Here is a 21,696-nt window from a genome sequence, read left to right as displayed (position 1 = left end):
GATGCACCATAAGGAAGGGCAGCCAAAGGTTTCTGAGCCAGCTAGGTGAGCAGGCCATGACGACGAGGGAACAGAGATTACCTCCCCTGGTGGCAGTGATCTTCTATGAGAGGGAAATAACAACCGCACCAGGAGCCAGAAGAGGAATTTGAAATTTAAGAATTTTGAAAAATCCGTACTTCCAAACACCATGGCAGAGCACCCAGAGGCAGTCACTTTTGCTGGAGGAAAGGTCTTTAAGGACCTTGCAGCCCCGAGATGATGTGCCACACACACACTACATATTAAGAGGTTTGATCAAAGCTGGAACGTATATTTGCCACTTCAAGATCTAGCTTTCAGGGAAGATACTCAAGGGCGATACACAATCTCTCTCCTCCAACCTCAGTAGCTCAGGACACAAATGAGGATGCCACTACAGAAGCTTACTGGCAGCAAGTTGCATTCTACAGACCACTTTTGTTGCATTACTTGTTTAGAGTCCGGAAGCAGGCAAAATCATTACAACCCAAGCACAAATATTACATAAAGCATATTTATTTAATGCATCTAGTGGTAAACCACTGAGCAAAGTAGCAGCTTACATAGTTGGCAGGGCACTGGACCACACACCATGAACATAAATCTGTGCAGAGGAATAAGACAGGAGGTACGCAGATTGTGTCTACCATACACTTGTGGAAAAGGAACAGCACATCCTTAAGATATTTTCAAACTACATTAGAAAAATTAGGACATCAACCCTCAAAAACAGATTCCCCAAAACCCTTAGGGCAAATGGCAGAAGGAAAAGAGATGACCAGCTCTAGGGAACAATAAAATATACCCACCAATTCTGACCCTGTAAGTATAGTCATTGAATTTAAAGCTCTTGATTGTACACCCTCTTCATGGAAACCTGTTCAGCTTGTCAGGAGGAGAGAGCTAGGAGTACGGACACAGACCGCAGAGTGGTCTCAGACACATGGCTGGGTAACTGCTCTATGAACTCAGACAAGCAGTGCCAACACACAGCTTTGTCCTTCACGAGTTTTCAATAGCTTCTATTATTCATATCGTGCCATAAATGCACAACACTTTGCAAATGATTGTAGTGGTTTAACCTTGGCTGGACACCAGATGTCCACCAAGCCGCTCTGTCACTCCCCTCCTCAGCAGGGCAGGGAGGGGAGCAAAATAAGATGGTAAAAAGCAACCTCAAACTCATGGGTCAAGATAAAGGCAGTTTAATACTGCAAAAGCAAAAGGCCACACACAGAAGCAAAGCAAAAAGCAAAAGATTATTCTCTACTTCTCATCAGCAGGCAACGTTCGGCCACTTCCAGGGAAGCAGGGCTTCAGTACGCGTAGCAGTTGCTCCCAAAGACAAATGTTGTAAAAAACCAAATGCCCCCCAGTTCCTCCCCCTATCTCTCAGCTTCTTATTGCTGAGCAGACGTCATATGGTATGGAATATCCCTTCGGTCAGTTTGGGTCAGCTGTCCTGGCTGTGTCCTCTCCCAAGATCTTGCCCACCCCCTGCCTACTGCTGAAGGGGGGGAGAAATGTTGGAGAGACAGCCTTGATGTGTGCCGGTGCTGCTCAGTAGTAGCCAAAACACTGGTGTGTTATCAACATCTTGCTAGCTACCAAGACACAGCACAGCACCGTGAGGGCTGCTATGGGGAAAATTAACTCCAACTCAGCCAGACCCAATACGATGATCAACATAACAAAAACCTCCACCTGGCAAAATAATCACCAAGCTTCTACTGCTCATAAAAAACCCCCACATCCTGATGACCAAACCATGGAACACCATCGCAGGACTGATGAGACACTGGGACCCAGACCAGGAGAAAGCACTTTGTCAAGAGAATTATTTCCATCAAACTGACCAATAGTCATACCCAAAGGAGGAGTAACTAATTGAGACATGGCAAGAGAGACCATTACAAAGGTGGGATGCTCCATGGAATAATCAGAGAACGGAGGACACCTCAGCTGAAGCTGCAAACACAGGGACAAACAGGGAATAGAAGATCAGGCAGGAGGCAGAAGAAGGTTAAAGGAGAGGACCAGAGTCTTGCTCTGAATTCAGGAGAGAGTACGAAGGGACAAGGCACGACCAAAGCTCTGGAGGAAGTATTTTTTGCAGCAACAGAAGCTCAGAAGCAAGGAAGCGGTTGCCATAGTCCAGACAACAAATGGAAGATAAGGTAGAGCGGGGACTGACTGGTATTTAGATGAATTTATTTCTGCCTCAAATCTACTGACCAAAGAGCTGAAATACGACAGATTTTTTCTTCCCCCCCATCACCAGCTGATTTCTAAAGGCTTGTTTCCACATGCCTCAAAACGTCTTCTGCAACTCAGTGAACTGAATATTATGGACATTTATAAAACAGCTCTTCCAAAGGTAATTCCAACTTGAAGATACCAAAAATAGGGATGCAATTATTTCAGAGAGTGCTGTTCTCAAAACAGGACCCATTTTCCATGTTTTACTTAAGAGCATCTGTTTTTACAGGAAACAAAAGTTGCATCTCAAACAGCATTAAGAGAAAGCTTCCTGTTCAAGTGCCAGAGGCATGTACGCTGTCGAACAGGGGATGAGATGAAGTTTCTGGTGTAGCAGCAGGACGAAGATATTGAAAGGAGACTTGGAATGAGCCAAAGTCCTTTGTGTATGAAGTCAAAACACCCATTATCGTGAGAACAACACTCCATACATTACAACAACCAAACCATGCTGGTCTTGCCCTGCTTCAGCCACAGAGAGGGTGGTTGCAACTCATCACCTCATCTGGACTTGCTCAAATAGCTGAGACTTTTGCAGGTTTTTTGCGTTCTCCCTGACATGGCTGTGGGCAATCAGCCACTCTCCCTCTTGCTCAACAGATCAAGTTTCCCAACCATCCCATCCTAGGGTTTAGGATGAGTTAGCTCCATGTATTCATTTGCAAAACGAATTCATTCCTTCTACAGATACCACAGCAGCCTTTGTCTTCGTGAGAAGCCAAATCTGACCTAACCATTTTGGCACGGTTTCTCATTTACTAATACAAAGAAATCCAGCTGCATCTTTCCAAAGCCTTACTAAACTTTCCAAAAAGCCAAAACCAATCTCCAAAGCATTTCACCTTGCCCAGCTCTGTCCAGTTAACCAACGAGTCAGACCTTAGAGGCCAAGATCCTCGGGAAGTACCAGCCTCCCTCTGCTGACCAGATGCCACAGCAACCTAACGTGGACATCATAATTAAAACCCAGAAAAGGGTCCAGGTTACAGAATCCCTTTATTTTCCATGTCTGTCTATGGCTGGTTTCTCTCCAATGCTATACGCACATCTAATAACAAGAATCACATAAAATGAATAGCTTCTACTAAGAGACTACTATTTCCACACGTAACACCAACTTCATTGTGGAGCATCAAAGTTAACTCCATTAATTTTGACATCTTCATGGGGGACAGTAGCAGAAGGGAACTGCGTGTATTTAGGCAGTGGATTTTCATCCACAAGACACCAACAGTGCTCTAATGCACACCTACGTTCTAAATGTTAGGGTGATACTGGTTTAATACTGGTTTGGGTGTCCCAGCTTGGAAGAGTCAGTCTGGTTAAAACCAGGGACCTGTACTCCTGAGGGAGATGGGAGGACAGAGGTCTTGGTCACATATTTAATTATGCAGCCAGCTGGTGTGTGACGGAGGTGAAGCATGGTCTAGCAGCTAAAACAAAGAAACAAGTATCAAGATACAGGTCCAGTACTGGAAGCTACCCAGATACTAAGATGACCGTGACACTAGAAGCACCCTCTGTACTGGGAAGGCTGGGAAAGAGGCACATCTCCTATATTTACACTCCCACTAACATTACTGCCCCAAGAAAGTGAATTTTTTTGTCCATGAAACGCTAAGAGATCCCCTAAAATAGTATGGATGGGAAACTAAATTCAATTTGGACCATGAACAGATGTGTCCCAGCTTCTGTTTTCTATCCAGGCGTGCGGTAGAGGAACTCAAGCCTGTGGGACAACCAAAGTGCTGCTGTGAGACTGTTACAAACCTACTGAGGTTACGGCTAAAGCCAAATCACCTTCAAACTCACAATCCTCCCTAAAAGGCTGCTAGATTGAGATGTTGCTGTTGTGTGACGCTGTTTACAAGTCAGATCGTAATATTAGAATCATCCAAAAATAGCCGCAATTCAAATACCACCAGTAAGGAAGGGACTAAGATGCTGAGATACACTGAAGTAAACTTAAAATCTCTGGTTAAAAAGATAAATAAATAAAATTCAGCCAAGCAACTTATTTTGCCATCTCCATAGAAAAAATGAGGGGGAAAAAAAAGAAAAAAGATTTCAAGCAAAACCTTAATGAAATAACTCAGCAGGCCAGGCTTTCCCAAGCCACCATGCTTTTTCTGAAAGGATATATTGCTGCTTTTCTCAATGGAGCAATACAATTTTAAGTACTTTCCATTAAAAAAAAATAAAATGTATTTATCCACAGAAAAATATAATCAGAATATAATTGAGAGTGTAGTAAACTTTTAGCTCATCAGGAGACAAGCCTGCAAGACAACAGATGCTTCAGATACTGTTCCCTTTGGAAGGAAACCTGCTTGAATCGAGGGGCAGTCTGCACTCGATGCCACTGAAAACACTGGGTTTTTTATAAATAAAATTGGTAGTAGACTGAAACTACGTATTTCTGAGTCAGCAAGCAGACAGCTGGGTAAGCAACATCAATACTCCACACGTGCATTTGATCTAGTTTTTACAGGCACATGTCCTGCTTCAATGCACAGTGTCTGGTTGAATGTTGGCATTTTTGGAAACGGTTATAAGCAATGACTGGGATAATCAATAGCAAGGGTCCTCACGTTTATTTAAAGATGAAGTCCACTTGATTCAAACAAGGCCTAATAACCATCAACCTACCACAAACTCTTTCTTCTCTCCACTGCCTCCCATTGTCCTGGTTTGGGCTGGGATGGAGTTAATTTTCTCCCTAGTAGTTGTGTTTTGGATTTCGTATGAAAATAACGTTGATAACACACTGATGTTTTAGTTGTTGCTAAGTAATGCTTATACTTAGTCAAGGACTTTTCAGCTTCCCATGCTCTGCCAGTGAGGAGGCGTACAAGAAGCGGGGAGGGAGCACAGCCAGGGCAGCTGACCCAAACTGCCCAAAGGGACATTCCATACCATATGACATCATGCTCCATATATAAACTGGGGGGATTGCTGCTTGGGCACGGGCTTAGAATCAGTTAGTGGTGAACAACTGCACTGTGCATCACTCGTTTTGTATATTTTACTATTATTATTTTCTCTTCCTTTGCTGTCCTATTAAACTGTCTTTATCTCAACCCACGAGTTTTACTTTTTTTCCCCAATTCTCCTCCCCATCCCACCGGGATGGGGGGTTGGAGTAAGCGAGCGGCTGCATGGTGCTTAGTTGCCAGCTGGGGATAAACCACGACACCCGTTCAAAGGAGTCCAAGGTACATGCTGCAACATCTGAAGGTCACTTGCGTTCTTGGTGGCACTATTAGATTTCCTCACTCTTGCGCTTTCCTGCCTATATCAAACTAGGTATAACCTGTATATTCCTGCCCAACTGTGCATACAACAACACTACAAGCTCTAGTAATTCACTTCCAACATGTAACTTGGATTAATTCTAGTTTAACCTGATAGCTGGCTTCACTCAGTGCAGGTTTTCTACTTTTCCAACTTCTGCGCTATTTTCATACCTGCACATTTTCCTTCCAGAAAATTTCCAAATGTCTCCACAATCATGCACTGAAGGGCACTGAGCCTTATCTTTGAGTGTCGAGACCTGAGTAGTTATTCATATATTCAGATTATTCCCAAAGGATTCCTGATATAAGTCAGGCTTTGTGGGCAAACACCTTGACTGGCAGCTTCTGCTGGCAATTACCAACCTGTTACAACTGTTGGTGTCCCATCAGCAAAACATCTCTGTTATGCATCCCAAAGGTCCGCACTTGGATTTGAACAGGGATTCAGGCACAGGGGATGAAAGTAAAGTTGTTTTTGATTAATTTTAGAGATGAGCATTCATCATTCCAGAAAAGGAAAGTTTATTCCCATTTTACTTCAGAAACCAGAACAGTTTCAGGTGTAAGGAAACCCTAATGATATGATGATGCCTGCAAAGACATTTCCTGGTAGCTGTAGCTTAGCCCAGAAGCCTTGGATGACAGCCAGAAGTATTTTTAAAGTCATTTAAAGTGCTTAAAAAATATGAGGATAAACTCCCTCTCATCACACAGTGCAGTTGCTTCACGACTGTGTCAGAGGTTCCTTTGATGTACTGTCAACTATGATCAATGGCTGTTGACACCATCGCTGGAAGTATACCAGACAGAGGAGGAGCAAAGCAATCCAAAATAGCAGAAGCCGTACCATTCAAACCAGCAGAAAACAACAGAAACTGAACACAAAACCCATAAATTCTACATTAAATTTAAACCCACATGGATTAAAATGAAGGTCTCGTCTGCTCAGTGTAATCTGTGGTGTGAATGTAGAGAGATATAACTCAATCAATAGAAAACCACGTGGGTTATCCTACTGTAGAAATTGTCCTCTACCACCACCATCTAGTTTAATGTTGCTTCATGGGTGCTTTAAACTGAGTCAAAAATAAAATGTCCACACCAGAAAAAATGATGAGGTACACCAGCATGACTGGAAAAACTCCCTTACACAGACAGGGCCTGGACTTATTTTTATCCTTTAGACCGCTGAAGCGGTTTTACCTCAGATGCTGTAGAAGCACAAGACACTGCCCTCTGAGACAGCCTTAACTTAGAGATGAGAATATCATGTATCTGCTGGCATTTTAAATCATGTGGACGTTTTTACTAACTCATCCAACACAATGGCTAATTCATCTGAAACCCGGTTCAGATTACCAATAAATAAAAGAATCGCTGGCTCTCACTTCTTTGGCGGTTTAAATAATTTTAAAAGGATGCAAAATATTAATTATCCAAAAGGGACCTTGGGGAATGCAGGGGCACAGGTTTTAAATGAAAAGAGGGTAGATTTAGATCAGACATAAGAAAGAAATTCTTTATGATGAGGGTGCTGAGGCCCTGGCACAGGTTGCCCAGAGAAGCTGTGGCTGCCCCTGGCTCCCTGGCAGTGTTCAAGGCCAGGTTGGATGGGGCTTTGGGCAACCTGGGCTAGTGGAGGGTGTCCCTGCCCATGGAAGGGGGTTGGACTAGATGATCTTCAAAGGTCCTTTCCAATCCAAACCATGCTGTAATTCTATGATTCTACCATTCTGAAACAGGGTGGGAACAGCTAACAGCCTCCTCAACATCCAAAACACCAAATAGAAAGTTCTCATGTTCAAGTTTTGCAACCAGACCTTCCTTCTGCTTGGGCATTTCAGAGCTGACTCGATGAGCAAACCTCTCTTCCATAAGCCAACACCATAAAGCCTAAGAAGTCCCACTGTGAAAAAGGGTGGGTTGCCTTTCTTACAAAACTTGCTTCTTTGTCAAAGAGTTCTGTACTTTCTTTGCAAATAATCCTGGTTGTCAGAATTCAGGCTGCATATTTTCACATCAACAGTGAGTCACTACGGGTAGAACACCATAAGGGAAGAGTCCACCTGCATTCTGTAATAGCATCCACATAAAAATGAGTATGACATGTTATAACTAAAATGCAAGAATTAGCAAACCACCAATAGCAAACGGAAAGGCCAACTCTCACGCTGCCTGCTCAGTGCGCTACAGCACAACTTTTCCTAACCAAAGGTTTTGGAAGAACGAAATCCCATCCCAGCCAGCTGCACGGCACTGCTGCACAGGGGAACTAACCTTGTTTGACAGACGCTCCGAGCTCAAGCAGCAGTGATATAAGCAAGGATTTAGAAATTACACAGGAGGAAAGACAGAGGACTGACAGACAGACTTTTTCAGAATCCACTTTATAAGCGATCAATGTCAGCAATTAATTTAATAGACACGTTAACCTTTCCAGCTCAGGGTACTGTCCCTGTGCTCATTTCAGGCTGGTCAGCTCATCAACCCTCTTCTCTTCTCAGTGATGAGACTCAGGAGAAAGGCTGCATTACATGACCCACCTACTGCCCTCTGAAGAATTGGCTTTGAATTGCTGAGCAGACGTTAAATTTAGATGATATAGGAGCAAACAAGATGCTATAGGAAGCCACAGTAACTACTAAAAAAAAAAAAAGAGGCAATAAGTTTGCATCAGCTCGTGTCTCTGAAAAAAACCCCACAACAGTCAACCTGCATCAAGCTTCTCCTCATCCTCCTCCTTTCCCCTAAACATCAGGGGGGTCGATACCTAAACCTACAAAAGTGCCTGCAGAGGTCTAGGCTGGTGTCCACAGAGGCCTGGCTCTCCACAGCATGGACAGGTTGTTTAAAAAGGTACAAAACAGCTTTCAGCTAGTGATGGACCCACCGAAACACAAAGAGCACGGCACTGAGGAGGCCTCATGACCTGCAAACTCTCTCTTGTAGAGGAGGGTTTATAACAGCTTTCCCCAAAGCCATGCCTTGTGTTCGGCATACTGTGAAGTTAAGCAGAAAGGAGAAAGGAAGAGGTACGTCGTTGTGGTTGCTCACTTGGCTCAGGGGACATCAGATGTTCCTGGGGTTTTGTTATTTTTTTACAATTTGTTTTGCTTTTTTAAATTAAGTAATTTAGAGGACTTATTTGAGAGGGCCAATTCTACATACCCACTCTCAAGAATAAACCCTCTGGATCATTTCCTAATTTGTTTCAAAGGAATGGAAACACTTTTTTTTTTCTTTTGCAGCCCATTTTCTGTTTGATCCCCACACTGTAGTCAGTACAAATTCCTTATCGACAACCCTACTCCAACACAGGAACTCAGCACATAGTACTTTGTCTGGCACTACACAGCAGTCTCCAGACCAGTGTGAAAAGGAGGAAAAAAAAAATAATCTGGCTCATCATTCAAGCTGGTCACCCTCCTTATGGTTTTAACTTCAATGAAACACTGCTCCACGCTTGGCAAGCTGGGTTTTTTTCCAAAAAACATGCAACACCTCCTCTCTTTCTTCCACTCTTTTTGTAAAGTTGACAAGCATCTGGAGTTTAATATGCCCTTAATGGATTCAAGCCTCCACTGTAAATAAGTCGTTTGCTTTGCATTAAACAACCGACATCACACTGGCACTTTTGTTCTCAGAGGCGATTGCGGAGAGTTAATCAACGGGGCTCCTGTGATCCGGGTGTGTTAATTCTTGTGCAGCAGCTCCGTGGGCTGCGGGGTGGCTGCTGCAGCCATCAGTCGCCGCCTGCTAAGCCCCTTCTTGCAGCTCTCCAGCAGTGTTCAGCTGCATAGACCAGCACCGCTGCGAGGAAATGGGCCTCTAAATCAAGTTTTGGCCATTTGCTGCTCAGTTTGCTTTTCCCCTTCCCCTAGCTCGGAGAGGAGCCACAGTGCTTACTTGCTAAACACTGCTTCTTCAACGATGCTGTGAGGAGGTGGCGATGATGCTCAGCATTACTCCCATGCTTATTCCCATCACTTGGCCATCGCAGTGTGGCAGGAGCAGAGCAGGTCGCAGAGATGCTGGTGGCGGCACACGGGGCTTCACACATGCAAAGCATGTGTCTTGCTGAGCTGCCTTCCTCGCCACTAAGAACTCGCTGTAGTAAGGTAGACCACACCGCCTTGATTTATTTTAAGACCTACCAACTGTTTGCAGCTGCAACAGCTCATCCGTCTGCCTGCCGCAGCGACCATCAGCACCGATGTCATCTCGCGAGAGGGAGGAATCTAAAATACCTTTGATGATCCAGGCCAACGTGACGTGAAGGAGTTTTTTCAGTTAACTAGATTTCATACTTCACGTATTCAATCAGATTAAAAAGCACTTCCTATGCACTTAGTACGGAAGAACGTTTTATTTAAAAAGCTATTTCAAATATCCGGCTGTATGTCCAGATAAATTCCAAATTCCCTGCAAAGACAGCCTGGAATAATTCGTAAGTTAAAACTGATCCACTGAGAAATTAATCATTTGCCATTTACTAATAAAATCAAATCCTGTTTGAGTGTAATTATACCTTTGAAATTGTCCGGTATTGCTTTTTGCTAGTCTGGCACAAAGCCCTCTACGTATTTTTTAAAGCAGGTACATACATCCTGATACAGTTAGTTTCTAATCAGCAGATTTCAATGGTTATACTAACCACGAAGAACTAACCTCATTCGGAAACAATGGCAACACAAACCAAGAGATTGTACACCATGATTTTCAAGAGAAGCCATGTCTGGAATCACTGGCATTCATCAAACCTTATTAGTCTTGCAAGACTTGTGTCTACTCTTCGATTACAATAGCCAGAACCGGTGCGGTTTTGATAGCTCCTGAGATGGTCTGAATCAGAGGAGCTGCCAACCTCCAGTTGAGGGGAGGACAGAGGACAACCTCTATCCTCAGAGAAATGGCCGGTCTTGGCTTGGTGCTGTCCCAGCTGCATTTCTCCTCTATCTGGGACCAACACTGGCTGGTACCCGGCAGCCACATCTCGTCCAGAGATGTCCACCTCGCAGCCAGGCCTGACTCACATGGGCACAGAGCTCGCTCGCAATGTTTCCTGACAATGCCGGTTAAGAAACCACTTCCAGGTGAAATCTCAGATGGCAGGAGGTCTACACCAGCTGATTACAACCACACTGGCTTCTGTGAGCACAGCTTGCAACCAAAAGCCATGAAAAAAAACCCCATGTCCTATCCCTCAGCTGTGCTACCTACCAACAAACAAGACCCAGACCTTCTCCTGGTCTTTCCTCCATGAGGAGAAAAGAAAGAGGATGTTCACATCCTCCCCAGCAGGAGGTTTCAGACTCCCAATAGCAGAGACTTAGCTCTTTTCATGACATCCAGCTGTCACGTTGCATTATCGTCTCTCACTGGTTAAATATTATTCTTTAATTTGCCTTCAGGATATGTTTGATACCATTCTTGTATAAAATTGTGCCTAGAGGGAATTACCACTGCAGGTTTGATAAGGAAACAATGCCATTCCTCAGGGACAAGATCGATTAATATCTTAATCATTACAACAACTCATTTAAAATGCACATTTAAATCCAAAAATCCTATTTTTTCATGGCTATGGAAAAGGTCTTCCCTTGCTCATGGAGGGAATTTTCTGGCCTACACCTCAATCCATTAAAAATGGCGCTTTTTTTCTTTTCTTTCTTTTTTTTTTTTTTTTTTTTTGGGTGATGTTTGTGTCATTCTGGAAGCTGTGCAAGGTTTTAGCTGGGACTGACTTTCCGGGACTTGAGACATTGCCTCACGTCAGCAGCAACAACTGATACCCTGCACAAAGGCAAGATAAGACACGCTAGTTTACACCTCTCCTATCAAGATTGAAGTGAACATCTTATTTCACACTGGCTCACGGCGGCACGTGGACAGATGCCTCATGTCGGCAGAGACACGGTAACTCAAGCGCTAAGAGGAACTACAGAAACCAGCTCTCATTCCACAGCGTCCTCCTGTGGCATAATATTAGTATAATGATCCTTTTAATTAGGTTGGGAGAAAAAAAAAATCCGTATGTTACCAGGCTCAACATGAAAAGACCTAAAATAAAATTGATTCTAGAAAACAAAACCAAAACCCCTTCTATTAATGTGCTCTTTTTATCAGCATCTCACATAAAAGAGCAAATACATCACACTGCAGGAAAAACTTCACACACAGAAAGTCTGGAAAAGAAACAAATCGGATTTTACACAAATTTATTAGGCATACAAACTCCTATTTGCTGCTGAAGTTTCTGCTGAAAGCCACCATTTGGCAATGTGATAGGACATTCATTTCATGATGTATGATGCAACTTGCGACAGGTCTTTTTTGCAGCTTAACTTCACGCATTTAGCGCCAAATGCCAGCAGGAAGCCATAGGCTGAACATAAGGGTGAAGTGGTTTCTACCTGGACTCTTCTCAGGCTTCGGCACAAAGGCGATGGCAAGCGTGGGGAGAACTTCACCGCAGCACTCCATCCCGCTGCACGAGGCGAGCTGGAGTAGATGCCTGGTCTCCCTCCTGCCCAGGCCAGCAGGGAGCAGAACCAGCACATCGGAGAGAACATGAACCTCTCCAGGAAAAAAACAAAACAAAACAAAACAAAAACCCACAAAAAAACCCCCAACCCAAATACGGCAACACTTTTAAATTACCCCAGCAGCTGAACTGGGCTGGACTGGCTGCCAAAGCAGTTTGTCTTCAGTTGCTTGCCTCAACCAGAGCAATAGCGGCTCACAGGGAAAGCACAGCATGTACATGCAGAAGGAGTCTGCTTTTTTAGAGTCTTTTTGGTTTTCTCCAAATTTTAAGCAATTCACGTAAGTTAAAAAAAAATTTTTTTAAGAGTCCTACAGTGGAATCAATCCTCCCCATGAAGACACCAAGAAAAAGGTTAGCACACATTCAGCATTCGGAAACCAACGGCAAGGGCATACCACCACACCTCAGCCCATGTCAGCCGACGAGTGTAATCCAAAACTGGAAGTCAAACTACACCATAAAATTGTAAACCACGAGGTGGAATTCTCATTTAGCATTCCCCGTGCATCCCCCCAGGCTCTGCAGGTCTCACGTTAAGCATTTGGGGTGCGACACGCAGAGGTGACTCTCCCTTACCACCAGATACTCCTGGGGCAGAATCTCCTTCCCTAACATTTCTTTGCAGGACGTGTAGTCTGACACGAGTCTAGGAAACATAACGTACGATAAATGGCATTCTCAAAGGTAATACTTTGCCAACTTACACATTCTTTCATTTTATTTGAAGAACCACACAGAAATCCCAATTTCAAATTATTTTACTGTCTGGGCATAGCCCAGAAGTCATTTTAACAGTGTGATATGAGTTAGTGATCTCTAGTCGATACAGCTTTTTTAATTAACACACAAAGTGGTCTTTTAAGAATTACTAACCGAATAAACGCAACTGCCGACGGAGCTGCTATTTGCTGATCGCCGACAGCATTCCTGGCACTGCACAAAGGCACAGCCCTCGTCCCAACAGGATTACTGCCTAAAAGACAGAGCGCAGCCCTAGCTGGCTGCATTAAGGTGCAAATGTTCCCAGTTTTAATCCTCTTTTATCGAGAGGATTAGTGGTTATGCTGGACTACCACAGAAAAACATAATGGAAGTGTGTTTTACCGAGGGATTGGAGCGAGAGGGTGGTGATGTGACACACCACGGCTTCGTCTAGACCGAGACGTGGAGGTGTGAAGTATCGTGTTAACCGTAACGTCCAGCATGGACGAGGTCTGCTGTCTTCAGCCTTGGCTAGATGGATCACCTTAAGGACTTGGTCCTCACATTGCATTAATTCAACAGGATCAGCACACGGTAAAGGCAGATGACACAGCCCTAACCACATTTAATTATCTAACTTCCACCCTAAAATGGCAAGGCTGGCCCACACCTCCTTGATGGTTCTGTTAGTGATGCAGTCTTCGGGGAGATGTTTAATACGGTCTGGTTGATCCTAAACCCAGGATGAGTTACACCAGTATGACTGTAGCTGGTTTTAGGCGGGGTGGTGCCACCTTAGATGGATGAGGAAGGGTACAGGTATTCAACCCGCCTGTACAGAAGGTCCCAGGCAATGGATTAAGCAGTGATGAGCTGTCCCAGACCACAACAAAAAAAAAAATCCAAACAAAATATATCTCTTGCAGTTTTAGACTTTTACCCTTTCAATTCATTTGCCCTCTGATACTGCAAGACATACTAAAGCCCTCTATGTTGTAAACAAACAGATTAGGAACCCAGGCCCTTCTGTCTTCAATTAAAAAAAATTAAATCCTGTGGGGAAAATACACACTACAATAGCATTTGTTTTCAAGATCTTATTCTACCTAAGGTTTTTTTCCTACAACTGTTTCAGAGGAGGGGTTGTGCATTCACAGGTCTGCAGAGAGCCTCTAATGCCAACTACCATACCTGCATTCACACCGGGAAGAATTTGGGGATTCTCCTCCAGGTGGAGGAAAACGGGCATTACGGGTTACCCTGTGGTGCCCTTTAGGGCATCTGAGGTGACAGCGTACAGCGAGGTTCGCTTCAGTAACAGTAAAAAAAAAAAAAATGGGATACGTCCTCCCCTTAGCACCTGGAACTGAGAAAAAGAAAAGGACAGGCTCCCTCTCAACAGTTTCTTGTGGTTCAAGAACACATCTGCTTGCCTGCCCTGCAAAAGACTGCATCTGAGGAGGAAAAACTCCCCAGCAAAACCACTGGGAACTAATGAGCAAAGACCCTGAAAAAGTAAAGCGTCACCCTCTGTTAACGAAGCACCAGGTATGCGAGAAAATCCAGTGCGCGTTACATTTGCAGCTACATATTACACAGGATTAAGATTTGTGTTTTCTGGCAAAAAGTGCATCTACAGCCCAACTAGATCAAAGAGATTTGTCTGAGAGTTAGTTAAGTCTTAAGTACCTGCACACTGGATTTAAATGCTGGTTCAAACATTTTTCTCTCTAGTATTGACAAACAGCCTGTTAAGCAGACAACCGTGCTCTCCAAGCGTCCTGCTTAGTACTCAGCTGTCTTCCACACTGCAAAACTGAACACTCAAAACCCAAGCCATTTGTTAAATGAAGCAGGGTTATAAGAATCCCACACATGAGTACGCCCGCTAATACTCTTCTTACTAAGCACAATTATTTCCTTCTTAGTTTGGGAAGGGGCGTGGGTCAGTATGGCTGTCGTGGTTTTGGCTGGGATAGAGATAATTTTCTTCCTAGCAGCTGGTACAGTGCTGTGTTTTGGATTTAGGAGGAGAATAATGTTGATAACACACTGATGTTTTAGTTGTTGCCAAGCAGCCAAGGACTTTTCAACTTCTCATACTGCCCTGTCAAGGAGAAGGCACCCAAGAAGCTGGGAGGGGACAGACACAGCCAGGACAGCTGACCCCAACTGGCCAAAGGGATATATATTCCATACCATATGATGTCATGCTGTGTATATAATCAGGGGAGTGAGCCAGGAGGCAACGCAGCTCAGGAACTAGCCGAGCATCGGTTCTGGGTGGTGAGCAATTTCTGCTGTGCATCACCTGTTTTGTATATTCTATTATTATTATCTTCCTTTTCTGTCCTATTAAATTGTCTTTATCTCAACCCACAAGTTTTACCTTTTTCTTTTCAGTTCTCTCCCCATCCCACTGGGGTGGGTGGGAGCGAGCAAATGGCTGTGTGGTTGTTTTAGCTGCCTGCCAGGTTAAACCATGACAACGGCTTACAGGAGTTGTACGCCACCAGAATCTCAAACTTCCCACGCACGTGGAGAACATCCGGGATTGAGCCATCACTGTTTTCCAGTCCTGACCCACCTTAAGTCAATGCTCAACTGGGGCTTTTCCTGCTTTGAATACACAGCACAGCATGCAAATCCCATGGGAACTCAAAGTTTTTAGAGTTCCTGCAATGCAAAACCCTATATTTGATACACTGAAAACCGACCACGAATTTTTATTTGCTGCTACATTTTGTACTTTAGATGTCTTTCACATTTCTTCACCACCACCTCCATCTACATATGCTTCTCATTATCAGGGTTTAAGCATTACAGCTATCACAGGAACATACACCATTTCCTTCTCGGGCAAGAGACCCAATTTACTGATTTACCTGCTGATTGCCATGAATACTCATGATGCAGAAATAATAAGCCTGAAAAAAACCAAAAAACTTGCAACCCAAAGCAACTATGAGAAGAGCTTTGAATCGGCTAGGTCTTTCTAGGGAGGAAAGGGAGCAGCACTATTTCAAGTCCCTTCTCTTTCAAAAGGGAAACCAGGAGTTAAAGGATTTTCTTTGCGCCCAAGAAAGCGGCTGCAGAAGCAGCACCAGGAGACTCTAATGGCTGATGCCAATAATAAACTTATGGGGAGAAGAATTAATTTACACACTGTTTCTCTACAGAAGATGTTGCAAGGTAAATAAAGCGCGGAGACTCTGGGGGTGTGGTCTTGCAAGTATTTTTGACCCAGACTATGGGGAAGTTTTCCAAGCCTCGAAGTCATCCCCATTTGACTACTTTAATTAGACGGTTATGTAATAAACAGTGGGAGGGACTCAGTTTCTTTTGGATTGCATTTCTTGATCACACTGGTTACAAGCAAGAAGCATGCTTTATAAATGAAAATACACTTTTATGTTTTTCTGCTTATGTATTTGAAGTCAGATGAATTTTGTAACAGTACCGACAAAGTTGAGTTACCCTCCAAGTCACTATCAGTCTGTAGCATCTGAGCAATCCATTTATTATTTATAGGCAATACAGACAGCACACAGAGCAAACAGATACAATAATTCACACATCTGCCTTACACACGGCCTCACAGAGGCAGAAAGTAATCAACAACCAACAAAAATAATGCGAGGAAGCAGAGGCTCAGAGCCCAGCACCAAGAGCAGAACACACCTCACCATGCTCCATACTGAGGAGCCACCTGCTTTCATCCTCCAGCACAAAAATAGGCTCCATTACCCACTGAAAACACTGTGGTCTCTAAGAAAGGATGAAAAACAGGAAGAAAAGGAGACGCTGGACTTCTCAATCCAATAGAGCCAATGCTCAGATGGAATACACCTTCCATCCAAAGCGTTCTAAGAGTCTTTGTAGAGCTACATCTTTCTTACAGAAGAAAAAAAAACCCCCAAAACAAGGTATTTCATTGACATCAAAATGTCAATGCACATCAGGATGCCTATCACTCCTACATGCTCCACCAGATATAGTCTCCATCTCCCCATTTTCTGTCGACAGAAGGGATTCCTCCTTAAGAGTCTGGCAGGCAATTCATCCACCACAAAACCAGACCAGCCTCAGACAGAAGTCCTTCCCATAAAGCTAAACGCATCAGGCGATCTCCAAAACAAAGTGGGTGTGCAGCCTCGATTACTTGGCCATCCTCTCCCAGCTCCCCTCTTACTACCACTCCTGGTGAGAACACAAGGTCTGCTCCTAGTTATAAACTGTATTGTTCTCAAAAGGATAACAGGCTTTGATGTTTCCTAGCGAGTGGTGGATAAAAACCAGCAGAATGGTGCCTGGATGGTCCTGGTTTAGGCTGGACAAACAAGAGGTTCCTGCCACCCATGTACAAAGCCCTGGCAGCCTGCACGACTCTGAACCCTAAAAAACTTTCTCCACACTCCACTGCTAACAGTACAGCCTCACATTGGAAGTAGCTGACAGTTTGTTGAGGAATATTAGTTCTTTAATGTAAATAAGTACGTTTAAATTAGAATAAATTACTTAGGAATATGAGAGAGAGTGATTTGTGCTGTTTGTTAGCTTTACTTAGCGTGAGCACCTAGATTTGCTGAAGCCTTAGGCTGCCATAGAGGTATTTTGCTCAGTAATTTCCCTAGTAGTTTTCCTAACAGCTAGTACAGTGCTGTGTTTAGTCTTTTAGCATGGGGAAGTATTTTCATATCGCACTCATGCCTCGGTAGTGTTTTTCCAAGTCTGGGACTCTTCAGCTCTCCATGTTCCACCAGCAAGGGCAGATGCACAAGGAGCATAAAAACCAGAAGATAAGGAGGCTCCAACCTTCGGGGAAAACTGCAGAAACTGCAAGTCAACAAGAGCCTGCCTGCCTGGACACAGAAGAGAAATCCAATTAGATGTCAGAAGACCCCAGACCAAAAATCACCATTGGACTAAAGGACGTGTGGACAGCATGTGAGGGGTGGGTGCGTGGGACCCAAGGGTGTAATTGCCCCGGGATTTCTTTGTTCTGCGTCCCTCTCTTTGGAGGCGCCCAGCCCAGGTTGATCCTGCTGCTGCACCTTTCAATTAAATTAATTATTTTATAAAATCCGACACCTGAGACTCCGCTGCGAAAAACCTATGGTCGAGCCTGAAAAAGGAGGAAGCACACCCAAGAATAAGTGAGTATGCGTGTGCAACACCACGAACGGTGGGTGAATGCACTCCTTTAACAAGTTTCAGGTGGAAAAAAAAGAGAAGATGCTACTAATGCTCAGCATTTTATGGTTTGCAATACTTCAAAAACAGGGGGTTTGCTAGGATATATTCACTTGGTCTATATTCACATGCAAAATGATCTGGAGATTCACAATACCTGACACACAAATTCACTCACTAAAGCACGTGACAAACAGATCGGGACAAGGGCGCGTATCTGCGTTCAACAGTGGGAGTGTGAGAAACCATTAAACTGACCCTCTACTAAACAACCGCATTCAAAACCAAAAGTGGATGGATTAAACACAGAAAAACATTGCCCCAGCGCAAGAGACCCTGCTAGAGACTACGTGCCACCTGACTCCTTCACTTTGGGGGTCTTCAGTGGTTCATGAGACTTTCAGCAGGAGGAGCTTTACTGAAGATCTGGAATAGCACAATAACCTGCAATAGAGCTCCGAATCTTGTGTGAAAACTAAGCTGGAATATGTGGAAACTTTTATCCTTAATTTTGATTTACAACTGGCTGTAGCCAGTCCTAATTTTAGACAAGCACGCTTAACAAATGGCTATGTATCAAAGAGCTAATGAAGTTCATTAGAGGAGAGCCACGAGTCACAACAAGTATCTGCTTCAAGTGCCACCTCAGCACCATTTTCCATCTTTCAACTACATAGTAAAAGTAAGATCCCCACCTGCAGCAGTTATTTAAAAGTTATTTAAAAAGACCAAGGGGTGTATTTTAAAATTATTTTATTTAGTAACTCAAGCACTGGGTAATCAGTAACACAAGAAACCTTAACTGTATTTTTTTCCTATGGATTTACTTCAGAAGCAGCATAAGAAAGATAAAGTCCAAGGCTAAATTTTACAGTACTTCTTGTACTAAAAGTCATCAACACAAGCTGGTTCCTGCCGACAGCACACAACATTCTTATGTATAAAAGTATTAAATTTTCTTGGTAAAAGGGATACAGGGGCATGGCAGAGTCACTGCACTCTGCTTCCTTCCTAGAGGATTCCAGATCAGAGGAGGGTAAGGAAAAAAAAAAAAAAAAATTCCCAAAGCCTTCAAGAGACTGAGAAGCTGCACAGAAATCTCCCTCGGTTGGTAAACGAAGAGCAGGTGGAAGCAGTAATGGAAATATTCCCAGAGCATGTACACGCACATGGCAGCAGAAGTTTGACATGATGTAGCCTAGAAGCGAGATTTACAATAAAGGCGGCCCCAGCACTCCCAACCTGGGCTCCTGCAGTCATTTGTCGTTCTTTATTTTCACTTACGAGGCTGAAATCTTCCAGGCTTGAGCTTGCCAGAAGTGAAACTGGCTGGTTTAAGTCTAAGAAAAGATGATTCAGGCTCCTGAGCGAAAGAAAAAATTATGAAATTCCAACACTTTGAAGTAGTTCTCATGCCAAAATACCTGCAGTCTGGAAGCTGACATCTGTGCAGCCAACCAGTCGTGGGGCTTTTGTCCAGGAAAGTTAAGACAATTAATTGAACTGCAATATTACAGCGCGTAAAAACCCCTGCATGGACAACCTTACTCAGAAGCAAAGTGGCCTTTGCTCACCATAGCTTAATCCTCTATGAACAAGTTTATGCCACACATCTTCCTGATGGAGCTACAGAGAAGGGCAACCTCCAACTGACACAGCACACGCTAAGGTTTCTTGGTGGTATAGCCGTTTTTTGCCAGGACCGATTATTTACTTCTGGGGTCAGTGGATTTGTTGTTCTGGCACACTGGGCAGCAGAGTTGGCCAAGTTACCTCTAAAGGAGCACCCGTGCAAGACAGCAGGTACGAAGCGAAAATGCCACGAGTTAATGAGGTCCACAGAAAGATTTCAAATCAACAGAAAGGCAGTGCTTTCACTGCTCCACGCCAAAAATCATATTGCCTACACACACGTGAACACTGGCTCTATCCAGGCTGCCAACGAATGACGCTTTACAAGACCCGTGCTTCATTCCACCTATGTAACATGAATGTACATCAGGCCACACACTTTGTAAAGCGCAGATGCTATTGCAGTACGTTAAATTGTAAGAACTGCATAAAACGCGTGCTGGACGAGGCAGAGGGTTCCCCAGCTTGCTGTATTTATGGCCTGTGCGTAAGAGCCTATACCTCGTTCATCGTAAAGCCTGTACATAAATGACGTGAGACTTCTGAAAAACAACTGCGATACAGTAAAATACAATAAAAACCTGCGACACTCTATAAAACAGTAAACACATGTAGAAAATTACATGAGCATATGAGATTATTTAATTAAACTCTAAGCTATAACACTTATCCACGATGGACAAGACTAAAACTCTGAAAAAAAGAGTTAAAATAATCCTGATCTATCCCAAGTTACCATCATTATATACCTCCTCTTTCACCCTCAATGAAAAAAACCTGTGGCTCTCAGTTTTACCATAGGCATGAAAATCTAAATTAAAAAGATGAACAATTTCTCTCTCATCTATTTCCCCAACGATTAGGGCATTAAAAGTTCAATCTAACAGGTTTGAAAAATGAGCCAATGTGATGCAGATGAACCAGAAGACAAGGCAACGCTACTGCTGAAGTAAGGATGAACACAAGTTGCCATGATGTCACAAACGAAACTCTCAAAAATAACGACAGCACACAGCCACCACAACACTGAAAATACTCTCACCATGTCCAGGACACAGGAAGAGGTTCTAAAACTGTGCCTGGACAGCAGCAAGGCTAACACATTAGAGATAAAAACCAGAACAGCAAGGCTCTTCCTAAGATAAAAATCCTGAATTCTGGAAGTAACGAAGATGGTTCCAGTGGAGGAGGGAAAAAAAAAAAAAAAAAAAAAAAAGCAGAGATCCAAATCTTGAAGAGGTGCACAGAAAACATCTCCCCACGCTACGAAAATTATCTGTAGCTGCAAGAAAGCTAAGACTTAGTAATCCCGCACGTATGAAGACTTTTGAGCCGAATACTTCTGCCCTGTAATTATTATTTACACCAACAAGGTCCTGAGCACTTCAGTCACGAACCAGATCTCTCCTAAGCCAGATGTTGTATAACCCAAGAACAAAGAGACAAGACTTATACCCCCTTTTGGGCACATTAGAGGGGGGGAAAAAAAAAATCTGCTCGCGTGATTAACAGCATTTAAACTCGCTGCCCTCCCTGCAGCAGCCCCGCTCCCCAACTCATATACAAAAGGGCAGCGCCGGCCCAGGACGCTGCCACAAGGCATCCATTTGCAGTCAGAAAAATAAAAAAGGAAAAAAATTAATAAAGGTAAAAAAAGGAAAAAAAAGGGGGGGAGGGGGGGATAGAAGGGGGGAAATAAAATAGAAGGGAAAAGGAAGGAGAAGAAAAGCCCCGCAAATGGCTGCGGCCGCGACCCAACTTCCCTCCCCGGAGCGGGACGGGCTCACAGCGGGGCCGGAGCAACCTGCTCCCGCAGCCTGCAACACCCGGCCCGGCCAGACGCGTGGGCCCGGGGCCGGGACCGCACCCGCCCTCCCCTTCCCTCCCTCCCGCCGCCCCCGCCCCGCTGACCCCCGGGGGGGGAGCCGCTCGGTCCCCCCGGGTTCCCCCGGCCGCGGTCCGGGAGAAGCCCCCGGCGCCCCGTAGGCCCCGCAGCCGCCGCCCGGCCGCCAGCCCTCCGCCTCCGGCAGCCCGGCGGGAGCGGCC

At 44.2% G+C, this 21,696-nt stretch overlaps 1 protein-coding gene across 5 annotated transcripts in view; it reads right to left on the bottom strand.

Moving 5' to 3' along the window:
* The window catches only part of NRF1 (nuclear respiratory factor 1), a 74,533-nt gene that overhangs the window by 52,486 nt on the left and 351 nt on the right, over positions 1-21,696 (bottom strand). Inside the window, exon 1 of one of the 5 annotated variants that reach the window (XM_054829762.1) lies at positions 82-99. The exons of the other annotated variants lie outside the window; for them this stretch is intronic. The gene's annotated coding sequence lies outside the window, so the exon portion shown is untranslated. Of the gene's footprint in view, positions 1-81; positions 100-21,696 lie in introns of those variants that run through there. 5 annotated transcript variants of the gene reach the window in all.

Source organism: Grus americana, chromosome 1, assembly GCF_028858705.1.
Source record: "Grus americana isolate bGruAme1 chromosome 1, bGruAme1.mat, whole genome shotgun sequence".
In the NCBI taxonomy this organism is placed as follows: Eukaryota; Metazoa; Chordata; class Aves; order Gruiformes; family Gruidae; genus Grus; species Grus americana.
The sequence above is the reverse complement of the archived record's forward strand: the minus strand, read 5'-3'. Positions and strand labels throughout refer to the sequence as shown.